General features: G+C 42.9%; 2 protein-coding genes across 28 annotated transcripts in view; one reads left to right on the top strand and one right to left on the bottom strand.

Annotated features, from left to right (window-relative positions):
• The window catches only part of ARID2 (AT-rich interaction domain 2), a 124,969-nt gene extending 113,692 nt beyond the window's left edge, over positions 1 to 11,277 (bottom strand). The window contains exon 1 of one of the 2 annotated variants that reach the window (XM_077338630.1): positions 11,150 to 11,277. The gene's annotated coding sequence lies outside the window, so the exon portion shown is untranslated. The remainder of the gene's footprint in view (positions 1 to 11,149) is intronic. The other variant, XM_077338631.1, reaches the window with a different exon arrangement.
• Positions 751 to 14,839, top strand: part of DBX2 (developing brain homeobox 2) — a 204,768-nt gene continuing 190,679 nt past the window's right edge. For 22 of the 26 annotated variants that reach the window (XR_013231182.1, XR_013231184.1, XR_013231183.1 and 19 more), the window contains exon 1: positions 1,249 to 2,857. The gene's annotated coding sequence lies outside the window, so the exon portion shown is untranslated. Of the gene's footprint in view, positions 883 to 1,248; positions 2,858 to 14,839 lie in introns of those variants that run through there. The other 4 variants (XR_013231179.1, XR_013231178.1, XR_013231168.1 and 1 more) reach the window with 3 other exon arrangements.

Here is a 14,839-nt window from a genome sequence, read left to right as displayed (position 1 = left end):
AAAACAGATTCCTTCCCCAAAGTAATAGGCCTTCAGATAAACACTTTGCTGTCCTTGGGAATTAAGATTTAATGTGTATTTCCCAATCAGGACTCTTCCAATTTAAAGCAGAATGGGGATAGAATCACACTGTAAACAACACGCCATATGATCTTTTAATTTTAATAAAATATTAATACAGGTAAACAATTATTTCTCCCTTAAAATAAGGATATTAGGTGTGATGGATATAGGGCACCCTTTCTCTTTCCAGCCTTATATGACGTTATGTTTTTAGAGTATGTAACTAAATTTATGAAGGATTTGTTTAAAAATCAGTTACACATTATGATCTATGAGCCCTTCAAAGAAATCGATACTCTTTTTATACCAACTACTAAATTACTTCAGAAAATTAAAATCTAAGGTTATGGTGGGAGGGTTTTCTAGATTGCCCTTTCATCTCAAATAGCCAGAGATGCTTGGTAAAAAAAAAAAAAACCCTGCCCTCCAGGTCCTATTAAGGGAAAAGGGTATTTCAAGTCTTCATATAAGTAGTCTGTAATGTTAAAAATTACACATATCTCACTCTCCAAGGATCCAGTCATATGCACACTTCCCTAAGAGTAAGCCCTGTTGAACTCAGTTCCAGAGTAAGTGTGCTTCAAACCAAGTTACAAAGGACCCTAATTTGGAAAGCTGCCACAGCATGTTTTGCAGAATTTTGCCTTTAAGTGTCTGCAGCATTTTTTTTAGAGGCACCACAGTTCACTTGAGTCTTTTCACCGCCTCGTGGGAACCTGTTTAAATCGTCCTCCGCTCAGGAGGAAGAGTTGTAAACAGTCCTCGAATGACTCAAAAACTAGGGGTCTCCCTCCCACAAGCGACTGGTACTTGGCAGAGGTGAGTGACTCAGTGCCCTCGCCTCAGCATGTGTTAGCTGTGGCACGGAGCAGCAAGAAGGCAAGGCTAGTCACATTGCGTAAGGCGAGCAGGATTTCCAGGCTCAGCGCAGGCAATTGCGCACGGTCCCTTACGTAACTGTCAGCTGGGGATTCCCTGGAGGGGGTCATTTTATTCAACCACTAAACAGACCCCAGAAGTCGTTTCAGCGCGCCTTCCTTCTGCCGCCCTTGTTACCAGATCGAGGCTGCTTCTGCGGCGGCACCAGAGCCAACTGCTGCCTAGTAGCTCTTCACAAAATGGCGGCGCCCACGGAAGGAGCAGCCCCATTTTGTGCCCGTGGAGCTGTCAGTGGATTACGGGGGTGGGGGGGGGGGGTGGGGGGGGAGCACCAAGGCGGCGGCCAGGTCGTGTTACGACGAACAAATGAGAGCAGAAACGTCTCCCCTCACTCTCGTCCTGGAGATAGGATTTTAAGTGAAAATCTGGAGCGGTGAAGCGGGTGGAGCTAAAAAACGGACCCCCTCCCCACTGAAGTGAAAACGGGTGGAGGCTGTTGCTTCTCCAGTCCCTGCTGTGACTTCGTATTGCTTTGAGTCCCTTCTGGATTGGTGGTTCTTTTTGGGAGGAGGGGAGAGTCTTGGATTAAGAAGCCAGTAGTTGCGCTTCGGACGTCTTCTCAGTTAGGAGCCTCGCGATTTTTTGCCTCCTCCCCTTCCGCCGGGACGCAGGTCTCCACCCCGTGGGGGGAGTCGAGTGCCGGTCACAACAGTGGGAGGAAATAAGAGGGCATCAGTCGCTGGTTTTGTCTCCTTTTCTTTTACATTTTGGCTGCTTTTGAAGTTTTTTTTTTTAAACATATAATCAGTTTTACGTTGATTTAGATCTCTACCTTTCCCCTGTGCTTTTCTATCTACATTTTTTCTTCCGGAGGATGAGTAATTCTAAGATTATATTATTAATACGGATCACGTTTGGGAGCTAATTGTTGTCTATTTTTCTTCTTTATTGTGTGCCTTTCTGAATGTGTCGTCTTGTTAAACTGGTTCCTGGAGTTTAACTGCTGGCCAGCTTGCTCGATATTATTCCGTCTCTGTAAGAATCTAATACTAAGGCTTCGTCAGCAGCATATTTTTTTCAAACAAAGGGCTTTTCTTTCCTTGTGTGTGTGGGTTTTTTTGGAAACTGTAAAGCCTTCCGTGAGTTATTTTTTTTAGCTTTATTACTTTGTTTTAATTAATTATAACCTAATTTTAGCATCTCTAGCCCACATAATTGATTTCTGAAAAGGTTGAAAATGCACAGATTGAGGCTCAGCTGATGAGATGTAGGTTATCTGCCTTGAAACATTGTTAAAATTCATGGGTCGTGTATCAAGCAAAATGTTTATTTGAAGCATTTTTCAGTATATCTAAAACTCAGTTTTGTGTGTGCTCAATCAAAACAGATTTCAACAGTCTTGGTCTATATGTTACTAAACAGTTTAAACTATTTTGTCTGGTATTGTATTAATTTAAAATTAAAGCTGAAGTGTACCACTGCTTAGCTGTACATTTCTAATTAGTTCAGTGGGTGCATTAACTTTCTCAGAATTTAAGTAGTGGGATTTTTACTGGACTTATTTATACCATAATTAGCAAGGTTACCGTAAAATAATATCATTGTGGCCATTTCATTAGTGCTACAACATGCCCACAAGATTCATTGTTTGTCTAACATGTCTACTTCTTTTTTGCTTGGTCTTTCTTTGTGTTATGTTAGTTAGCTGCTGCTCCGGAAAAGGTATCAGGCTTTTTGTGTGTATATCTGTATTCTTGAGGAGTAGTCAGTTCAGTTCTGAATGTCTTTGGGCTCATTTTTAAGTATAATAGCTGTTATTGCTAATAAAGAACTTCAAATTTGCTAGCATAGGGGTCAAACCTATAGATGTTACTCAGGTGCAAGCTTCATGGTATTCCATTGGATTTACTTCCTGGTGAGTGTGCACATTGTTGGTAGCAATGTGGGCTTTATTTTATAATTCATATAACTGGAAGGTGTTACATCTGTTCTCCAAATACACAGCTTTGTATTGGCTTTTGTAGGTTGTAACCTTGCAATATGTTACATATTCAACAAGATGGCAATATGTTCTTAAACTACTAATGTATACTTCTTTTATGTGGCCACTGCCTTTGTTAAAATATTGACCATTCAATTTAACAGGCTAAATCTGCAATCCTTATATATGCTTAATAGCCAAGTCCCATGGTATTTGTTAGGCACACATGCAGCTAGTTCCATGCATGCTGAATCAGAAGAACTTGGTGGTATTTGGCTCTCATGTAAGTATGTTTAGGAGTGTGGTGAAAATGTTTAGTCGTCATCATCATAAGTAATTTTGAATAAAAACTTACGGTGTGGGATTTAGAACTAGCGAGTAAAGCTTCCAGCCCTCATACTATCTCTTAATGAAAATTATTCAGATTAATCTACTTGCAGCAGAAATATTTCTGGCTGCAGTCTCACGACTGTATGGATAGCCCTTACATAGTCCCTGACTTCTTAAAAGACATATCTTGATATTAATTAAGGATTACAAATAAAGTAGCTCAAAGTAAAATAAGTTATTTCCCCACCTCATTTTTTCCTTTAGATTTCTAATTGAGATGTCCGATAGTCCTAGAGTGTTATATAAAGAGAATTTCTGTTTAGGGTAATTAGAAGCTACTTTGTCTTTTGCCCTTTGCTTGGGATTTTTCATTAAATGATAATTTTAAATCAGTGGTTCTTGCTCCTTTTAATAGGAAAAGTCATCTTATCACTTAACTGATTATGACTTGCCTGTTAGGATGGCTGTTGTGCAGCTTTATGTGACCCGCCTCGAGCCTCCGGGGGGAGGGGGGATATAAATTAAAGGATAACAATAATAATAATTAACTCTGAACTGATTTCAGTGGGACTTGCTTCCAAGTAAGTGCATAGATTGCAGCGTTAACCTCCCAAACCATCATGCTACAAATTTGCACTAATTTGCATATAGTCAAAGATGCTGTCTTTTGAGAGCAGCAGAACTAGCTGTGTTCATATGACTCACAATTTATATCCATGATTTTCTGTTGGTGATTATTGTGTAACTCCTGGAGCCTGTTTATAAGGTGGTGTACATTCTTAACAAAAATACCCTAATGGCACAAAGCGTTTACACACTCTTCTTCCCTTGCTGGAAAGCAACACTTGCTACTGAAGGATCATGATTACATTATGTAAGTTTGGGGCATATAGTGCATGCTTTCCAGACAGTGTCAGGTGTTTGTGTGTGTATATAAACCCCCCCCCCCAGAATATCTTCCCTTTGATGTGAATTTTCACTTGGCTGGTATATAAATTTGAGTTATATTTCAAACTACAGTACAGGATTATTTGTGTTTAAATAGAAGTTGAATCACCCCAAAATGGGCAAGGGGAGCAAATCCTGAATTTTAAAAATATCTGGTAGAGGTAAAACACTTCCTGTGAAATTTTCAGTAGAGTTGCACCCTTCTAAGCCCATTTATTTTAATAGACTTTAAAAGCATGCAACTCTGTTTAGGGGTATACTGTTATCCCAAGTATTGCAGAAAATAAACCTTTATTTTTCATTGATCTGTATTCCTTTTGTACAGCTTTTAAGGACCAAGCTAATGGTGAACTGAGAATGTTCTGACAAAACAGTGCTAGGTACTCCTTAATGCAGAGAAATATAGGTTCCAACAGTAAAATGCAAAAGTGTTTCACCACAAAGTAAATGCTAGTCTAATCTGACTTCTCTGAAAATGAATGATATTATGTTTTGAGAGGGCACTTCTATTAACTTGACAAAACATTGAAGCTTTATTATGCTGCTCCTTTCTTTCCTGAAGAAGGCTCTATACCTGTAACAGTTGGGGAGAGGGGCTAAAATTTAAGCATAGTTACACCCTTCTGAGACTTGGTTTAGAAGTGCGTAACTGTTTAGGAAGGGAATGGCAAACCACCGTGTATTGAGTCTGCCAAGAAAACGCTAGAGGGCGTCACACCAAGGGTCAGGCATGACTCGGTGCTTGTGCAGGGGATACCTTTACCTTACCTTTAACTGTTTAGGATTGACATTTGTATGTCTTCTCCCAGCCTCTTGTATTTCCATAAATAAGCTAAATACTGACTGTCGTAAAATGTGGTAACATGCTGCCCACAGCATTCAGTGCCTGTACATGTAACATGGATACTGGTGCCTTAATAATTTTAAAAATCAGTAGTTTGCATTGCAGTTTTTAATCTGATGTGCTAGACTGAAATGGTTTCTATGTCCTGCAAGATTTCTTACAATCTTCAGTCATTTGGCTTTTGAATATCTTCTGTCCAGGGAATCAATACATGCCTGTCCTAGGGCACACATGACTTTGCATTCGTTAGGCTGGAAGTAGGTATCAAGCAACACACTTTTGCATTTGATACAACTGTGGACAATTTGGGGGCATGTAGGACTTCATTATAAATTGGTTTACATTTGATTGCTCAGAAGTACCTGATTTGAAATCTTAGTTGTATATTAGCAGCAGTGAAACTACCAAGCAGGGTAAGATGATGTGTAGTACTAAACCTCTCATATCAAGAGAGTTCCCTGAGGGGTTGAAGAAGGCAGTGGTCCACCCTCTCCTGAAAAAAAACATCACTGGATCCGTGGGACCCTGCCAACTATCATCCAGTCTTGCACCTTGCATTTCTGGGTAAGGTGGTTGAGAGGGCTGCTGTGGATCAGCTCCTGGCTTTCTTGGAGGAAACCTCGCACCTTGACCCATACCACTCGGGCTTCCGTCCTGGCCATGAGCACTGGTCGCCCTGATGGATGATTTCTGGCACCAGCTAGATCCTGGAGGCTCGGCTATCCTCGTGCTTCTCAATCTGTCAGCCACATTTGATGTGGTCGACCACGAGTTGATAGCCCACCTTTCCAGAGCTGGGATTAGGAGGACAGCCTTACAGTGGCTGGTCTCTATCCTCCCGCACCTGTCACAGAGGGTGGCAGTGGGGGAAGAGTTGTCTGGCCCCTTTGTGCTTTCCTGTAGGGTGCCACAGGGGGCAGTACTCTCCTCCACGCTTTTCAACATCTATAATGCACCCTCTGGCACAGTGGGTCCACGGTTCTGGGCTGGTCAGTCATCAGTAAGCTGATGACACCCAGCTCTCCTGATAGACGGCTGGCCAGGCCACCACCACCCCGGAAACATTTGCCAGTTGTTTGGAAGAAGTGTCTGGATGGCTCAGCCAGATTCACCTGAAACTCAACCCCTCTAAGACACAGGTCCTGTGGCTTAGGGGGCCAGGATCAGAAGCCTCCCCTGCCTGGATGAGGTGCAGCTTATGGCTGTGCCTGTGGCCAGGAATTTGGGGGTTTTCTTTGATGCCTCCTTGTCTATAGAGGCTCAAATCACGAAGGTAGCCCATACAGCATTTTAGCATCTGTGGCAAGCTAGGGTACTAGCACCCTAACTGTCCCCAGAACACTTGGCTACAGTGATCTATGCAATGGTCATTTCTAAATTAGACTTCTGTAACTCACTGTACGCGGGCCTTTCCTTGTTTCTGACCTGGAAATTGCAGTTGGTACAAAATGCAGCTGTTAGGGTCCTCATGAGATCACCTTCCTGTTTGAAAGTTCGTAAGCTTGATGGAGGTGGGACTGTATTTCATAATTGCATGGGATTTGCTAAACTAGCTTGTCACTCTTACAGGGGACACTGACTCCTGTCCAATTCCATTGACCATAAATATCTGGACATTTAGGATTCTTCCTTATTTTCAATGAGAACTGGGGACTCTTCCAATATTTTATTTCAAGGAGCCTTGTATATGGTCTGAAGAACCTGCTACACCCTAGATAAAATGTACTTAGCAGTATTCAACTGTGTGCTGTGGACTTGTGTATGTCCATCCATTCCCCATATTTTATTCTGTACTAAGTTTTAATCCAACCACATTTCCCCTTTTTTTCGCTCTCATTTATAATAAATTTTTTTTTACAGTAGTGGTGTTTGTTTGTTTTTTTACTTTGTTTAGTACAGTCTACTCTGGGATATTTCTCTGAATCTCCTCCTTGTATGGTATACTGCATGATGCTACATTGTTATAAGGCAGGTGTGCCCATGGACACTATGGTACTCGCCAAGACCATTTTTAGGGAGTAGGCTTAGCCAGGTAGAGCTTTTGCCCAACAAGGCTGCTAAATGATTATTGGAGACTTTAAAAAAATGTCTTCATAGACGTTGGTACCACAGCAAAAGGATCTGCACTGTATTACTCATTTTGTAGCTGGCTCTTCCTCCCTGTCACAGCCATTTTCACACTGCACAACCCCCCCCCCCAATACAATGTGAGAATTCCACAGAGAACCCGTATTATAAGGTATTTTCTAGGGTTTCTACCCTACCCCTTAATTTTTCTGTTACTGGTCTGATACTTCTCTTCCATCTCTGCCTACCCTCTGGAGGCGCTGGGTTGTAGGGGACTACTGTGATTTAAGGGGTTTATATATGGTTTTTACTGTTTTATTGTTGCACACTGCCATGAGTCAGCTGGCTGAGACTGTGTGGTTAATAAATATATAATAACTAGCTTCAAAGCCCATTCCTAAGATCGGGCCTTGAAAAGGCCCCCTCCCCTGGTCCCTAGCCAGGCAGCTTAAGGTGGCTTTGGGCCGCACCTCACAGCCAGAGCAAGTGGGGCGGGCGGAGGCTGGCCAGCTTGTTAGCAGGCCTGGGACAGAACTCCTTGGCAGTCCCAGCCTAGCAGGCCAGGAGGCCCTCGTTAGCAGGCCCTCCACCATGACCCTTTGCCCAGGGCCCTCTCCCCTTAACTACTGCTGGCTCCAGGCACTGAGGTGCATCTGAAAGCAAAGAGGCTAGAGTCCAGGGACTGAGGGTGGGAGCTGCAGGGGCAGGGCCAATTGGCCCTATTCCAACTCGGACAGCTGGACACGTTCCACCCCCCAGACTGTTTCACAAATAAATAGAGGAACCATGGATAAGGATAATAAATAAAAATAGTTTTTCATAGGGTTAGTCTTAATTTCCTGAATGGTGGCTGGTTACTAGGGTGCCTTCCTTGTTCTGTGAGTTTTCCAGCAAGGAAAGACACTTTCCCTCCTTTCTTCCATAACAGTATGAAAGTGCGTTTTAAGTTATCTGGTTGAAAATAGATATATTAGGGCTGTCCAAAATAACACAAGGTATCGTACATGCTTTCATGTTCTGAATTTGCTTTAGAACAACAGATTCCAAAGACCTACCCGTATTTGCCGGTGTATAAGACGACTGGGCGTATAAGACGACCCCTCAACATTTCCACTCAAAATACAGTACTATGGGCAACTATGTCTATCCCAACTGAAGTGCACCCGGCGTATAAGATGACCCCCCCACTTGGAGGCATGTTTTTCAGGGGGGGGGAAGTAGTCTTATACGCCAGCAAATACTGTAATTCTTTACCTGCATTAGCAAGGCATCAGTGCTTTATTTATATATTTATATTTATATACCGCCCTCCCCGGAGGCTCTGAAATGGGAAGTATGTACCTGTTTGCTAAAGAAAGTATGGTTGTTTATCTGAGCCAGATTATATCAGAGCTGAATTTATTTTTTACATATAATTTGTAATTTAAAAGCAACTACAGTATTGAAAGGAAACACAAATTTCAACAGAAGTTATATATTATTGCTGCTAATTAAGCACTGCAAATAATTGTATGGACAGGTCCCCTCATTATGGCTTTCAACCTTATAGCCACCATACAAAGGGGGACAGGGATAAAAGAGAGAAAAGGCCAGTAGTTCATCTGATCCCATTTCACACTGTGGCTAACCAAATGCCCTCAGAAGACCTCAGCCACAGGGGAGGGCGGTATATAAATATAAGAAGTAATTAATCAGCAGGGCATGGAGACCTCCCTAGCAACTTGTATTCTGTTTTGTCATAGTCAATAGCTATCACAACGTATCAAGCAACAGTGCCATTTCACTTCCAAACTAGGCACATAAACAAGCACAACAGGTGTTATAGCATAACCATCTTCAAATATTTGAAGGACTGTCATAGAAGATGGAGCAGAGTTGTTTCCTGTTGCCCCAGAGGAGTCAGACCAGAACCAATGGGTTGAAAATAATTCAGAATGTTTTGCTAAATATCTGGAAGAAGTTCCTGACACTTAGAGCAGTATTCCACTTAGAGAGTGGAACAGGCTTCCTTGGAAGATGGTGTGTTCTTCTTCCTTGGAAGATTTTAAGCAAAGGCTAGATAGTCATCTGACAGAAATGCTGATCTTATGAATTTAGGCAGATTATGAGTGGGTGGCCAGGAAGGGATGTGTCAGTGTTTGTCCCAGGGAATTGGTGATCGCCACTGTGGGATGGTAGGTGAATTTCCTCCAGGCCATGTTGGATTCTGGAGATTTTTGGTGATGCGGATTGCTGGGGCATGAAATTGGGGTCACTCTGGGTGGGCCGGTGAGTTCCTGAATGTGGGAATGTGGCAGGTAGTTGTAAGTTCCAGGGTGTTGTACTTGACCCTGGAGGTCCCTTCCAAATCTATGATTCTATGATCACTTAATTAAACAAAATAGGCCCAGGCCCTAGCCCTTCTAATTCCTACTTCCTGTCCAGCCAAATTACATATTCCAGCAACCAATGCTTCTAACTTTTATTTATAGTTGCTACTGTATTTAATGATGCCATACCATCTCTACATCTTGTGGCAGCAGATTCCATATATTTAGGCACTACTCCTGCATTAATGTTTATAGTCACCATGTAGAATAAAGGAAGGAGCAAGAATGCATATTCTCCAGGCTACACAACCTTTGACTAGGGATTTTTAACATGATATCCTGACTGCATGTGCCTCTATCCTCTGCTACTTTTGGAATCCTGTGGAGGGAAGCAAAATCATTTCCACCAGGTTCAGCAAAAGCATGAAAAGGCTTGTAAAAATTGACACATTTAGCTGCCTTGCTCTGGAAGAGAAGCACATGAGGGGTAGCAATGTTTATAAATAGTGTTCTTGTGGCTCTTTACAAATAAAATATTTTCCCAGCGCAAAGTGTACCTCGTTTTGAATGTATGAAAACTGCATTCACTTGTTTAGCCTGTTTATTTTTGCAGCTGTACCATTCTTCTTTCCCCTTATATTGCAGTAGCCACAATGCCTCATTTGTTGATAAAGAGCAGAGACCTTTTTACTCTGGAGTTAGCCTAAGTACTACAGTGCATGAAGTTGCATCTCCTCTGAAATAAGCAAAGGATCTGGATCCATATTGTAATTATAATTTGTGAATTGAGCATTTCCTGCTTCAGACTTGCTTCTCTTTAGCATTTACTTTCAGGCATTTGCTCAGAATCAGTTTTCATAATAAAAACAAATACAGTATTTGCTGGTGTATAAGACTACTTTCCCCCCCTGAAAAACATGCCTCCAAGTGGGGGGGGGGTCATCTTATACGCCGGGTGCACTTCAGTTGGGATAGACATAGTTGCCCATAGTACTGTATTTTGAGTGGAAATGTTGAGGGGTCGTCTTATACGCCCAGTCGTCTTATACGCCGGCAAATACGGTAATTCTTTTTAGCTATACTTGTGAATGCTGTCCTAACCCTGATATTAGTAATGAGTTGATTGCTCATAACATTGCTATGGGCTGCTTATCTCTGCCCTCACAGATTGCCACAACCTCTGTTCTCCTACAGTGCTTCATTGTAAGAAAAAGATCCTTGTATATAGTGGTAAAGAGAAAGAGATGGCCTATCTGAAATTGTGAATTTACTTTTAATGCTAATAATTTTAGGATTTTATATTTTACTGATTTTAAATGATTTATAAATTGTCGTGAGCTGCCCTGAACCCCCTGGGGAAGGGTGGCGTACAAATGAAAAAATAAATGCATAGCAGTAATTGATGTTCTTCAGGAGGGGTTGTAAAGATGCATTTAAAAAATAAAAAATAATTGAGAATAAAAGAATTCTCTATTCTCCACAATTACATGTGTGTGGTCTGAGGGCTCCTAACACTAAGATAAGGAAATGGTTCATTCTTTCTCACCCATATTCACACTTCCTAGTACTCTGGGGAATTGCTGAGTGCCCAGGCTTTCCACACATCCTCAGTCTACTGGCTTTTGAAGGATTAAATATAACTGAGGTAGGCATTTGATAGGTGTAAAAGTACTGGTCAATAGAAGAAAAACAATCTTTCCAGCTGAAGTTAAAATGAATAGTACTCACATTTTCATTAGCTGGTGACTTCTTCCCTCAGTTGTCACTTCCCTCAATTGTGGTGTGCTGATACTGAAAAGGATCTTGTCTTTTACATTCCCCACTGGGTGTTATGCTACTCCTGCCACGCAGTGTTTTCTTCATAACAGTCAATCCCAACTGCCATGGAACCATTTCAGTCCAAAATTCCACCCCCCCCCCCAAAGTATGCCTTTAGAACATATTCTAATAGCAGTCAAACTTTATTCCTTTCTTTATGTTGTTTTTTTCATATTGGTTGGTTTTGATTTAGTGAATATCACTTAATTGGACCTTGGAAGTGATTTGGCCCTGCTGATTAGATGTTGTAGAAATCCTGTGATCTGACATATGTTGTCCTGGAAGGACCAAAGATGATAGAATGTTGCTTTTCATATCTAGTGTTTTTGAGTGCTCTCATTTTCTAAGCCTGCTTATACTGGGTAATTAGCCTTTGTTATTACCTCTTCATATTTAATTCCAAAGTAGTCAACAGATTTGAGGTTTGTATCACTGTAAAGGCTTCATCCAGTTGTTCTTGTATTGAGTTTGAAGACCACTTAACCAGCTTTCAGAGATAAGGCATACTTCCCAAGTAGAAATTTCCTATGATTTCCCCATCTTCTTCAAATACTGCATGTGGAAGAAGAAAAAGTTCTGTTGACCAGATGGCTTACTTTGCAAAGAAAGCATAATAAAACAAAAAAATGCATTGCTGTAGTATAATCTGGATAAATTGAAGTGCAGGTCATGAATCAGTTCACAACAACAGTTCAAATCAGATCAAAGGAATTTCTGAATAACTAGTTGAGCTGACAGTAGAATGCAGGTTCTCTGTCAACAATATACATTGCCTGAAATTATTTATTATATTTCTATACCACCCTCCCATTAAAGTCCCAGTTTCTTCACTGAACATTGCTGAGATATTCAAATGGGTAGCCGTGTTGGTCTGAAGTAGCACAATAAAATCAGAGTCCAGTAGCACCTTTAAGACCAACAAAGATTTATTCAGGGCGTGAGCTTTCGAGTGCAAGCACTCTTCGTCATACATGAACTCCTTACATTACTGTGATTTTATTGCTGAGATAGGATAAGCCCTGCTTTTGGTGTAGCATTAACAAAAATGAAGCTTCTGTTGTATCTTTAAGATGGCTGTATTAATATAGCTGGCAATCATTGCTATAGCTGGAGGGCAAAACCCTATTGTATAACCAAGGCCAAAGCACATATATAATGGTGTAATGTTCAGCATTTTATACATTTTTGTAAAGCAATATTAGCTGCAGATTGTAAATGAAAGGTTGGAAGATTCAAGTGTTAGTTATCCTCAAACATAAGGGTTAACAATTGCATCCAAATTCAATTTTGAGTTGATTCTACATTGATTAAACTCAGAAAAAAATATTCTGGAATTTCCATTATAGCAGTGGTCTCCAACCTTTTTATCACCGGGGTCCACTCAACGCCGGGGACCACTCACCGGGGGCCACTCAACGCCTTTTACTGAGGCCCGGTGTGTGTGTGTGGGGGGTAGTTTACTCCTCTACTCTCAACCACTGCCCTAACGCTCTCTGATTGCTATGGTAATGATTAAACATACCTTCAAAATAAGATACAGACACGCCACAACAATGAACATAAGGAACATTTTATTTTCATGGAAATTTTAACTCATGACAATGACAAACCAATGGGAGCCCTGAACTTGTTTCTCTGCAACAAGATAGTCCCATCTGGGAGTGATGGGAGACAATGACACCCGAAATGTGTTGTAAAGGGCCGGGAGGGATGAAGTAAATGGCCGGGGGGAGGGGGGAGAGAAAGCGTCCTTTGGGGCCCACCTCCAATTAGTTGAAGGACCACTGGTGGTCCGCGGCCCACAGGTTGGGGATTGCTACATTATAGTACATTTTATATTTATGATACTGTAGTACTGTGGAATATATGGCGAATGAAACATAAGAAGAAGAGTTGGTTCTTAAATGCCGCTTTTCTCTACCCGAACGAGTCTCAAAGCAGCTTACCTTCCCTTTCCTCTGCCCACAACAGTCACCTTGTAAGGGAGGTGAGGCTGAGAGAGCCCTGATATTACTGCTCAGTCAGAACAGCTTTATCAGAACAACTAGAAAATAAGCCCGCTGTAGAAGAAATACAGCGGGCCCTAGGGGAAGTCAGGAAGTAAGAAGGAAGAAAGGAAGGCAGGCAGAGAGGTAGTTGAAAGGGGAGGGGACAGGGGGTGTGTGAAGGGGGGAATCGCGAGGGGGGGCAGAATTGGGAGGGGGGAGGTGGCGAGGGAAGGGGGGTAGAGAGGAGTGTGTGTATGGGTGTATGGGGTGGGGGAAGGGGTGGGAGAGCATGGTGGGTGGGTGGCTGTGTGTGTTTGTGCATGTCTGTGGGTGCGGGGCAGCGGGGGTGGGGAAGCCAGGGGGTTGTGTGTGTGTGTCTGTGGGTGCGGGGCGATGGGGAGGCAGCCAGGGGGTTTTCTGTGTTTGTATGTGTGCGTGTCTATGGGTGCGGGGTGATGGGGGGGTGGCCAGGGCGTTTTGTGCGTGTGCATGTCTGTGGGTGTGGGGAAGCGGTAGCGGGGCAATGGGGGGCAGGGGGGTTTTGTGTGTGTGTGCATGCGCGCGCATGCATGTCTGTGGATGCGGGGAAGCACTGGCGGGATGATGGGGGGGTGGCCAGGGGTTTTTTTTTGTGTGTGTGTTTGTATGCAGGGAAGAGGCGGTGGTGAATGGCCATTGGGAAGGGACCCCAGGCGGGAAAGGAACAGGGACACCGCATCTGCGACGTAGCGTCCCTGCTCCTTTCGCAAGGGCAAGGGGAAGCCAGCAGGAGTACTCACCGTTGGGGAAGGCTGCTTCTCCTTGTGTGCGGTGAGTCCCCAGCCCGGCAAGCAGCCAATGGGGAGCCGCACTTTGCGCAGCTTCCCATTGGCTGCTTGGTCCTGGAGTGACAATCAGAGGGCCCAATCAGTAGCCGCTTCGGAGGGATTGGGCCCTCCGAGTTTTTATCCTGGACAGAGCCCGCCCTTTCTCCTCCCCATTAGGGCTTCCTCTTTTATTTATTCCGCTCCACAGGAGCGGTTAAAGATGGTGAGCCCAAGGTCACCCAGCTAGCTGCACGTGGAGGAGTACAGAATCGAACCTGGGTCGCCAGATTAGAAGTCCGCACTCCTAACAGCTTTATCAGTGCTGTGATGAGCCCAAGGTCACCCAGCTGGTTGCAAGTGGGGGAGACCAGAGTGCCCATTTAGCCATGCAGTTTACAAAAATTGGACCTAACTTTGCACTGAGTGTATTCAGGATCTCAGACAACTATTTTAGCTGGCCACAGGGGAGAGGAGCAACAACAGTTTCAATTTGAGGTCAGAAGTTCTTGCATTTCTGGAAATGCATTTGATGTACCCCAATGTGTCCATTTTATTGCTAAGTTCATAATTTCTTGTAAAGCTGGGACTCTTTCTTCTGTATCTCTGACATTTCCCAGTAATGAGACCTTGTGTCTAATCCTTGCATTCTGATTGGATGGAGAGCAAAAAGTAAAGCCTGCAGAGACAGGAGAAGTAGTGGACTAAAATAGAATGGAGAGTGTAGCTGCACAGAGTTTACAAAAGAAACATTGATTTCTTGCCCCACTTTTCTCTACCTTAAGGAGTCTCAAAGCAGCTTGCCTTCT

This window comes from Paroedura picta, chromosome 5 (assembly GCF_049243985.1).
Source record: "Paroedura picta isolate Pp20150507F chromosome 5, Ppicta_v3.0, whole genome shotgun sequence".
Taxonomy (NCBI): domain Eukaryota; kingdom Metazoa; phylum Chordata; class Lepidosauria; order Squamata; family Gekkonidae; genus Paroedura; species Paroedura picta.
This window is presented reverse-complemented; position numbering and strand designations above follow the sequence as displayed.